Raw genomic sequence first — 10638 nt, forward strand, 5'->3', positions numbered from 1 at the left:
AAGAGGGGCTCAGTTCAGTATACTCCAGACAGAGTGGCAGACTGCAGTCACAACACTGGCAAACTGTCAACTCAGGCACTGACTAGCCCCACTTCTACCCCAACTCATTACATGCACTAGCCCGACACGTGCATCTTGCCGTCTCTTCAGCTCCACTACACTGCTGCTAGCAGTGGAGGCTGCTGAGGGGAGAATGGCTCATAATAATGGACGGAATTGAGCAAATTGAATGGCATCAAACACCTGGAAACTGTGTGTTTGATACAATTTCACTGATTCCGCTCCAGTCATTACCACAAAGCTATTCTCCCCAATTACGATGCCATCAACGTGCTGTGGATGCTAGAGAGTGACCAGATGGGGTGAGGGTGCATATTTGTGAAAATAAAAAGGTCCTATAAAACATTTATAGAATAAACTCCTTTTGAGTGGTATTCATTTTGCAAGCCTTTTCACTGTCCCAGTAGCTATTAGTTAACTTCATCCATTTGTTTTAGCCAGGTTACAATTTTGAAATAACAAAAACTCAGGACTAGAATCAACGATCACAGATACAGATGACTAGCAATACAACAAATCATTTAGTAGGGAAAGGGACAGGCCAACCCACTCAGGCACCACAAAGCATTTGCAGAAAACACACACCCTTTCCTCCATCCCATCTTTTGAGGTGGTGTATATGGTGCTTACACACATTGGTGCCAAAGAGGCTGGGCTAACAGAGGAAGACCGATACTTCATGAGCTAGACAGGCCCATTTGACATATTTATCATTTAGCAGACGTGCTTAACCAGAGTGACTTACAATTAGAGCCGGCCTAGAGACACCCTTGTGGATTATTCAGTGTTGGCAGTACAAACCAAATTCCCCCAAAACTCTCTCCATACTTCTCATTCAAACTCCACTGCTCTGTTTGGGCAGAGTCTTTCACACAACTACAACAGTGAACAAACTTTTGACGTTGCATACACAAAATCTATACCATTCACACACATGTCAATGTCTGGGGATAGTTACTTCATTTAGAAATAGTTCAACGTGTTGAATACAAACATAAGTGGATGCATTTCAATGATTGGATACAAACATAGGTGGATGCATTTTTCATAATGATCTTTGCACATTTTTCTTTTACCCCTTGGCTTCATGCGGTGGACAGTTTTAGCCAAAGCTAAGCCACTTTTACAGTGAAATCGGGGTTGAATTTACATACCTACAAACATCTACAAAGCCATTTCTGGAACCTTTTCTTACAAATCCTTTCCCTCAAGAATAGTTACAATTAGACCACTTTGTTCTCACTTCTCTCCTAAGTGCTATTCTTTGACCTCCTCCCTAACTTATGGTTAAAAAGGAAACATGTTGGAGCATAATAGCAGTAGATGTTTCCCCAGCCCTGAATTTCTCCCCCACCAACCTGAACCTCATCCTTTTGTCTCTGCGGCTCATATCTGGGCTGATTTCTGTGACGCATCACCAGATAGCCAATGAGAACGCTTCTTTTAGGTTTGTTGTCCCAGGCTTGCGTCATGGAGACACCAAAGTGGTGTTTTTGCCCAGTGATGGGCGAGACAGGACGGTAGGGCGGAGGGGGAGGAGCTAGGGCCATGGGCAGAGGGGCACGTGTCACCCAACGAGGCACCGTCTCTGGCCTGTCACAAGGCATCACATCTGCCAGTGAGCGTCTGAGCGAGCAATGAGCATGCATTCTCTAGCTTTAGCTTTCGCCCCCGCCCTGACTCGTTAAGGAGGAATCGTGCAGAATAGCAGGGTCCAATCTGCCTTCTCTGGGCTTGCGATGAATAAACAAAGCGATTTTTGTGTGATCCCCAGTTGATCAAGCTATCCGCCTGACTGAAGATAATTCGGAGGGAAAGCGACAATATATAATAACAATATTTTGCTAAAAGTGTTAACAGTTCCATTATTGCTATTGGTGGCATGGGCATAAACAACAGGGGCTAATCTATCAGACTGGTTTCTAAAAGAAAACCAAAACAATGACAATTCAGACTTCTCTATTATGTGACAGGTTAAACCTAAACTATTTGAACACAAATTCCTAACACTCAACATGGAACGTTCTAACACAACACATACTTTCTCCTAGTCCTGACAAACATCACTTAAAAGCAAGCAAGCCAACAAGCAAGCAATGATCCTTCAATCATAAAAACATTTGTTCAATATCTATCTCCTTAATACTCATCATCCTAAACTTTAGAGACAATGAGGAAATAAACTATTCCTCAGATCCATTGTGCCAACGCTTGATGGTGCCATTCAAACAATTTTCTTATTTAGTACTGACATTCTTCAGTATTCTTCAAAATAATCTGTATAAAGAACTGGACTGGTGAATCAACAAGCCATACACAAACAGCCTTCAACCCCTGTCTCTCTTATCTGAAGTCCTCACCAGTCACCACTACCCTATCCTCTCACCCTCCCGAACATGGCCATGCTATAAGTATCTCAGACGCATAGCTTCTATACAGTCTACCCAGCTATAGAAGAGAACATTCTGTAGAGATAACATGGAACAGACAAGGAGGGGCCTCAGAATGGCTGATGTTTAACTGGTGCATGAGTCTACCACAATTTTTGCCTAAAATGACATACCCAAATCTAACTGCCTGTAGCTCAGGACCTGAAGCAAGGATATGCATATTCTTGATTCTTTTTTTTATTTTTTTTAAATCATCTTTGAAATGCATGAGAAAGGCCAATATATGACTTAGGAATCTAGGCGCAATTTAGATTTTGGCCACTAGATGGCAGCAGTGTATGTGCAAAGGTTTAGGCTGATCCAATGAACCATTGCATTTCTGTTCAAAATGTTGCATCAAGACTGCCCAAATGTGCCTAATTGGCTTATTAATACTTTTTCAAGTTCATAACTGTGCACTCCCCTCAAATAATAGCATGGCATTCTTTCACTGTCATAGCTACTGTGAATTGGACAGTGCAGTTAGTTTAACAAGAATTTAAGCTTTCTGCCCATATCAGATATGTCTATGTCCTGGGAAATGTTCTTGTTACTTACAATCTCATGCTAATCACATTAGGCTATGTTAACGCAACTGTCCCGCGGAGGGACACCGATCCTCTGTACACATTCTAAAATGAGTGCCATTGGTAAACACAGCAATTCAAATGTGTGACTGACAGTTACAGCAAAATATATGAACAAAATATAAACACAACATGTAAAGTGTTGGTCCCCATGTTTCATGAGCTGAAATAAAAGATCCCAGAAATGTTTCATATGCAAAGAAAGAATATTTGGGCACAACATTTGTTTACATCCTGCTAGTAAGCATTGCTCCTTTGCCAAGATAATCCATCCACCTGACAGTTGTGGCATATCAAGAAGCTGGTTAAACAGCATGATCATCACACAGGCGCATCTTGTACTGGGGACAATAAAAGGCCACTAAAATTAGCAGTTGTCACACAACACAATGCCACAGACGTCTCAAGTTGAGGGAGCGCGCAATTAGCATGCTGACTACAGGAATGTCTACCAGAGCTGTTGCCAGAGAATTGAATATTAATTTCTCTACCATAAGCCGCCTCCAACGTCATTTTAGAGAATTTAGCAGTACGTCCAACCGATGTCACAACTGCAGACCACGTGTAACAACGCCAGCCCAGGACCTCCACATCCTGCTTCTTCACCTGCGGGATTGTCTGAGACCAGGCATCCGGACAGCTGATGAAACTGAGGACTGTGTCTGTCTGTAATAAAGCCCTTTGTGGGGGAAAACTCAATTCTGTTTAGCTGGCCCTGGCTCTCCAGTGGGTGGGCCAGTCTCCCAAGTGGACGGGCCTATGCCCTCCCAGGCCCACCCATGGCTGCGCCCCTGCCCAGCCATGTGAAAGCCATAGATTAGGAATTCATGAATTTATTTCAATTGACTGATTTCCTTATATGAACTGTAACTCAGTAAAATATTTGAAATTGTTGTTTTAATCTATACTGAACAAAAATAAAAACATTGCCCTGTGATTTTGCCACCACTGTTAAAGTGGTGCAGCAGGGGCTACGGATGAGGGCAGACTGGTACAGAGACCACAGACAGATACAGATGCCCCAGTTATGAGGAAGATAACGGCTGTCTGGAGGCCTGAACACTTCCTGTTCTGTGCAGACGTCACGCTCCTGCAAACACCAGACACCCTATGATACAGGAAGTGGTGCTACGACACAGTCTAATATGCCAAATACAACCAAACAGCTATTGAGCTGAACTGGTGTGGCAACAGTGTCATTTCACAGAGAAATGTAGAGATTAAGAGAAGTTTCCCTTAGTGAAAGATAATTATTGTGATAAAATGGAGCTTGTTCATGTCGGTTTTTCCAGAATTCCCAAACACCTTAAAATCATTACTAAACTGCCACTGTTCTTATCATTCACAGCTTTATTTGATTTTTCTAAACATCACAGAAATATACATTCATAGTTATCATTCTTTAAAAAACTAAACGTGACGGTTTTAATGAAATCTTAAGTTATGTAGAGTTTAAAAGCTGCACACCCATGCAACGTTTACTGAAGTTAGAATATTCTGTGGTAACACCTAGTAGCTATTGCAGATCGAGTTCTTTAAAGAAAGCCACCGTTCTTTATTAAAACTTAAATAGATTAATCTAGAAACATTGTGAGAAAAACAAAGTTGTTATTTGGATTAAGTGCCTTTTTTCGTAGATTTGGATAAGCAAGTTCCTAAAACGTCAAAATACTGCATTTCACTTGTACTGTTGTTTTTTTGTGTCTGACATTAGCAGATTTTAAACATGTGTGGACTTATTGACCAGTTTGAGACTCCTCCTCCTCCTCCACAGCTAGCTCACATTGCTCACTTTTATTTTTTTAACAATAAGAAATGACAAAAACCTAAGAGGGTTACTTTCTCCCCACACTACGGGCCCGCCTTCAGTCATTACTAGATACATCTCAAATGCAGATAGCCTTCCCTTAAAAAATAATTACTGTTCAGTTATTTTACACACAGTCATATGCTTGGAGCACTGGCAAGTTTCACAGTACATTAGTTTGGCATTTTTCTATCCTTTTTAGCTCAGAACAGTATTGATGGAATCTTGCACGCATGTACCTTGGCAATGAGTAAAGCTCAGACCCAGCCTGACCATAGACAGCTGGTAGTACTTTTTACCCCCCCAAAACTTATCAGGACCACACGTACCCCACCGTGGGCCTCTTTCCTCCTCCCCACCCAATTGGTGTGAAAAATTAACAAGATACTCTTAAAAGCAGCAGCCCCCGAACTCTCCTCGCATTGAGAGGGATCCCAGTAAAACCCCAGTGTGTGAACGACGTGACTACGACTGATCGGTTGTGAAAAGGTGTTGTTCTGGACACCGACATCTCCACGTCTCCTCTCCACAACATCTCCGCGTTGGTTCGTCTTCTCTCCAGGTTCAAAGCGGACCGGCGCATGGGGGAGGGGGGGATTCTTCAGGGTGTATGGGGATCTCTTCTCTTCTGGAGCCTCTGGACCTTCTCGGTCATCCGTTTGGCACTGTAGTAGGACAGGCTAAGGCCCATGATGGCCAGCATCATGGCTATCTGGTTGACCATGCGGTCCTGTGGCTGGGTCTGCACCTCACCCGCCACCTGTCTCTAGAGAAAACACACAAAAGACAACAACAACAAAAAATGAGTGATCAATGCATGGGTTGGAGAACATATCTGAACCAAATCTGGAAAAACAAAACCAATGCCTAAATTTTGCCCAAGTCAAAGATTGTATAAAAATGATCATTGAATGTGACGAAACATGAAAATGTACAGAAATAAAAAGAGGTAAAAGCTTCTTCCTTTCAAAAACGATACCAAAAACCCAACTTCCCCAACAACACCAGCGTTCCACATATCCACAGTGCCCCTGTCATGTGCACAGGGTTGTTGTTAGAACAGTTATTAAACATTTAGAGGGCAAGGAAAGATTTTAGCAAAAAAGGGGGCACAATGTTCTTGGTACACGAGACCAAACTCCTTGCACACTATACCAAAGAGCAGGTGCAGAAAGTCCCCTCACATCAGGAGGGTGTGTGGACTCCATACAATACAGTCCCCCTCTTTGCACTCCATTATCCCTGGAGGGCCTCAAAGCAAATAAGACAGGACTCCATTTTAAGCTCAGGCGTTTAGAGAGCACTGCCATATCTTCAGTGAAAAAGGCCTCTGGATACAGCCGCAAGATAGCAACTACACTACATGGCCAAAAGTATGTGGACGCCTGCTCGTCGAACATCTCACTCCAGAATTATGGGCATTAATATGCAGTTGGTCCCCCCTTTGCTGCGATAAAAGCATCCACACTTCTGGGAAGGCTTTCCACTAGATGTCGCAACATTGCTGCGGCGACTTGCTTCCATTCAGCAACAAGAGCATAAGAGGTCGTGCACTGATGTTAGGCGATTAGGCCTGGCTCGCAGTCGGCATTCCAATTCATTCCAAAGGTGTTTGATGGGGTTGAGGTCAGGCCAGTCAAGTATTCTACACCAATCTCAACAAACCATGTCTGTATGGACCTCGTTTTGTGCACGGCAGCATTATCAAGCTAGAACAGGAAAAGGGCCTTCCCCAAACTGTTGCCACAAAGAATCATCTAGAATGTCATTGTATGCTGTAGCATTAAGATTTCCGTTCAGTGGAACTAAGGGGCCTAGCCCGAACCATGAAAAAACAGCCCCAGACCATTATTCCTCCTCCACCAAACTTTACAGTTGGCACTATGCATTTGGGCAGGTAGCGTTCTCCTGGCATCTGCCAGATGGAGTGTGATTCATCACTCCAGAGAACGTGTTTCCACTGCTCCAGAGTCCAATGGTGGCGAGCTTTACACCATTCCAGCCGACACTTGGCATTACGCATGGTGATCTTAGGCTTGTGTGCGGCTGCTCGACCATGGAAACCCACTTCACGAAGCTCCCGACCAACAGCTATTGTGCTGACGTTGCTTCCAAGGGCAGTTTGGAACTCGGTAGTGAGTATTGCAATCGCTGACAGGCGATTTTTACACACTATGAACTTCAGCACTTGGCGGTCCTGTTTTGTGAGCTTGTGTGGCCTACCACTTCGCGGCTGAGCCGCTGTTGCTCCTAGACGTTTCCACTTCACAATAACAGCACTTACAGTTGACCGCGGCAGTTCTAGTAGGGCAGAAATTTGACAAACTGACTTGTTGGAAAGGTGGCATCCTATGACGGTGTCACATTGAAAGTCACAGAGCTCTTCAGTAAGGCCATTCTAACGTTTGTCTATGGCTGTGTGCTCGATTTATTATACCTGTCAGCAACGGGTGTGGCTGAAATAGCCGAATCCACTAATTTGTGGGGGTGTCCATATACTTTTGTATCTATAGTGTATATATGGAAGTGGGATTGGAGAGGTCTGGGGCTCAGAGGGGTTGGGTTAAATGCGGAAGACACATTTCAGTTGAACTGACTAGGTTGTTTTCCTACTTTCCCTTTCAATGAGGATGTTAGAGACATCTTTGATTGCCTATGCCCACCTGAAAGCAATCTCACTAATGGAGAGTATTGATTTAATAACCACATGGATAACTTATTGTATCTGGAAGCATTTTAACCATCATAAATCCAATCAAGTACGCAGAGAAGTCCTCACTTCCATCACACATATTCAAATCCTCCAACTACAAAGAAAATCAATTGTCACAGCAACATGTGGAATTTTCCGTAACAGCGAGTCACTTTCTCCTAAAGTCTATACTGGGGTCTTTGTTTTCCGAATTAGTAAAAATAGCAGAGGAAACACTTTACACAAATGACGACATGCGTCACATTCATGACTGTAAATGATTATTGCGGTGGAGGAGGAACAAAAGGGTGAGGAAATAATATCACCAACATTAGCGTCAATGCTAATCATATCAGTGGCTTTGTTGATGAAAGCAGATTGTGGGTGTCAGATGGGGGGGGGGGCGGCTACTATTGTACATCAGGCCCAGATTCCCGCCTGGCTGAATTCAACATGGACTGACCTATTAGTGTTGGTAATGCCGTTTTAACAACTGGTCACTTGCCTCGTTTAGAGTCTACAGTAGAACTCAGGCAAAAAGGGGGAAAAACTACTTACATTTTAAGAGGATTAGAGAGGCAGTGTTCATTAGCTTTCAGCTACTGGGTGTGAGCAGGGAAACCATGGCCTTGGAGTAACGCTCAAATACTCTGAAGTGGTCCATTTTTCATTTTGCTTACATCCACATCTGAGCCAAGGGGGAAGTTAAACCTTGTCACACTACTCTTACATTCCAAGTCAAGTGAATCATCTGAGCTGGCATTTCCTAAGTCAACAAGTACTCTATTGGGGGAAAAAAAGAGAAAAAAAAGCGGTCATTGCCATTATTGTTATTCAAGCCTAAAGATCAGCAAATACAAAACTGTTAAAGGGAGAATAGGAATTTAATTGACTGGGTGAGAGCGGATATGGTGCTCAGATGATTTATTTCTAATGCATCTGCAACGCTAGAACACAATACTGGTAATAAGTTTTTCTGAAATGGAATGATTTTATTTTATTTTTTCAATTAAGTGTTGACGCTTCCATACATATGGACTGCAGCTTTACAGGATTCAGTGCTGACTCACTGTAACAAGTGAAATCAATTAGTACAATATATTTCCTGCCACATGAATTCATACAATATTAGGCACACCCAAAACCCCAATGAAAAGGTCATCAATAGTTTACAAACCTGTAGGAGGCGGAAGTATCCAGGGGTCAGTCTGCCCAGTCGGATGATCATGTCTGTAGTGGGTCTGGGGTTGGTTTCTTTGTGCAGTGTGTTGATGCAGCTCTGGTCTGGAGACCTGCAGAGAAAGAGATAATGGAGTCACTCCATCTGACCACTAAGCCAATAGGAAACCATGATTCATCCCATGTGTAGAGGCATACTGATGCCTCAATAAAAAGAGTGTTTTCAGAACCATCCAAGTAGAAGACCATAGCATCAAACTAAGAAATGTGCTTAGAAATTAAACCAAAGCCTCTCCAAGTTTGATACCGGCGACAGACTGGCATAATGAGAAACGAGGCCGTTCTCTATGCTTGCAAATAAACTCAACCCATCTGAATGGCTTCGAGGAAGGGAACAGTTCTTGCCTGAGGCGAGGACTATGAACAAACCCAGTCTCCCTGATCCGGTCCAGTTCAGTCTAGTCTCGTTACAGACAAACCCATCCAGAAAAGAATACCGTCGTCAGAACTAACATCTGGTCTGGTTTTGGACCTGACACCGTTTCTCAGAACCTTTAAAAATGTTTTATTAATAATAATAATAATAATAATAATTAATCTCAAATCAGCACGTCTGAACTAGATCTGACGAGGGCAACAATGCTGCTATTCACGAAGCCGTGAACTTGACCCGAAAAATGTTAAATTCATTCAGCCTCTGAAGATGATCACGTAATGAGTGGTCATCTTGATTATCATTATTCCAATTCTAGGAATTCCCTCCAAACACTAAACGCAGGACAATTTTCCAGATCATATTCAAATGCGACATCCCTAATTGGAAAGAGCCAAATTTTAGCCTTTCAGGTGTTCAATTGTCCTTTTTCTGTACTTCCAACTGCTTGAGTGGATTGCTTTGAAGTACATTTCTGCGAGATGCGGAAAACTGAGCAATGGCGCTCCAACTCACAAGTCAAGTAAACAGGACCAGCTGTGGGGGGGGGACGACAACACCACCACTAAAGAGATCCTAATTAACTCATTATGCCATCTAAATGCATCTCTCCATGACCAATAACATGGGTCCTATGTCAAAGGTCACCAATCCGTGAACATCGCATCAACAACAACAATTTCACTGGGGAGGCAAGGGGAAAAGCTGGCAGTGTGCAGGGAAGGTAGAAACATGTGAGGGATTCATCTGCCAACCTGGTTGCGATTACACCCTTTTGTTCAGGCAAAAAAAAGAAGAGGAATGCACCAAAAACTACTTGAAATTTCGGGTTTCCGACTTGCTCCTGGGCAAAAAGCGGTCCGGAATGCAGTCGTAAAACAAAACCGTTGGATCCTCCACACCTTCCACAGGCTCTGTGGTGGTAAAGATCCTGTAGCTGCTACTCCAACTGGCCAGTCTGAATTCCAACCACCGAGCGCCCAGCCAACCAAAGAGCACCTGGTAGTTTGGGTACCCAACAGAGTGACGGGAGACTGGAACTACAGAGAAAGCTTCTGCTTTATGCTCCGCCCTATTATATAGCCCAGTCTCACCCAACCAGATCTGCAGACTTGCCCAACACACACACAGCTGTCAAAATGCATCACTCTCTGTGGCTTGCGCTCTAACACACTCACGCCCAACCCTCCTCCCCACAATAGTAGAAGAACTCTGTGACCTGTCAGATAGTATTTGCTCATCCAGCCAACACAGAGAGAGAGAAAAAAAGTGCTCATAAGCTTAACAGCACACATCTACGGGAACATGTCAACGCGTTGGATTATGTAACAACGTTGACCTGCCATCATCTCCTCCAACAGTAGCAGAAATATCAGGATTTGCCTTCCAGAACTGACCACTCCTTGTTCATGTTGACTTGGAAGAACAACATTCACATTTGTGGGTCATTT

General features: G+C 43.4%; 1 long non-coding RNA gene across 1 annotated transcript; it reads right to left on the minus strand.

Annotated features, from left to right (window-relative positions):
• Positions 1–4408: 4408 nt before the first annotated feature.
• Positions 4409–10251, minus strand: LOC106605154 (uncharacterized). The gene is made up of 3 exons (XR_001328799.2): positions 9943–10251; positions 8753–8867; positions 4409–5649 (listed from the first exon to the last, which is right to left on the minus strand). It is a non-coding gene; the product is annotated as an uncharacterized lncRNA (long non-coding RNA).
• Between the last annotated feature and the right edge of the window lie 387 nt (positions 10252–10638).

The sequence above is a fragment of the Salmo salar genome, chromosome ssa05, assembly GCF_905237065.1.
Source record: "Salmo salar chromosome ssa05, Ssal_v3.1, whole genome shotgun sequence".
Lineage (NCBI taxonomy): Eukaryota > Metazoa > Chordata > Actinopteri > Salmoniformes > Salmonidae > Salmo > Salmo salar.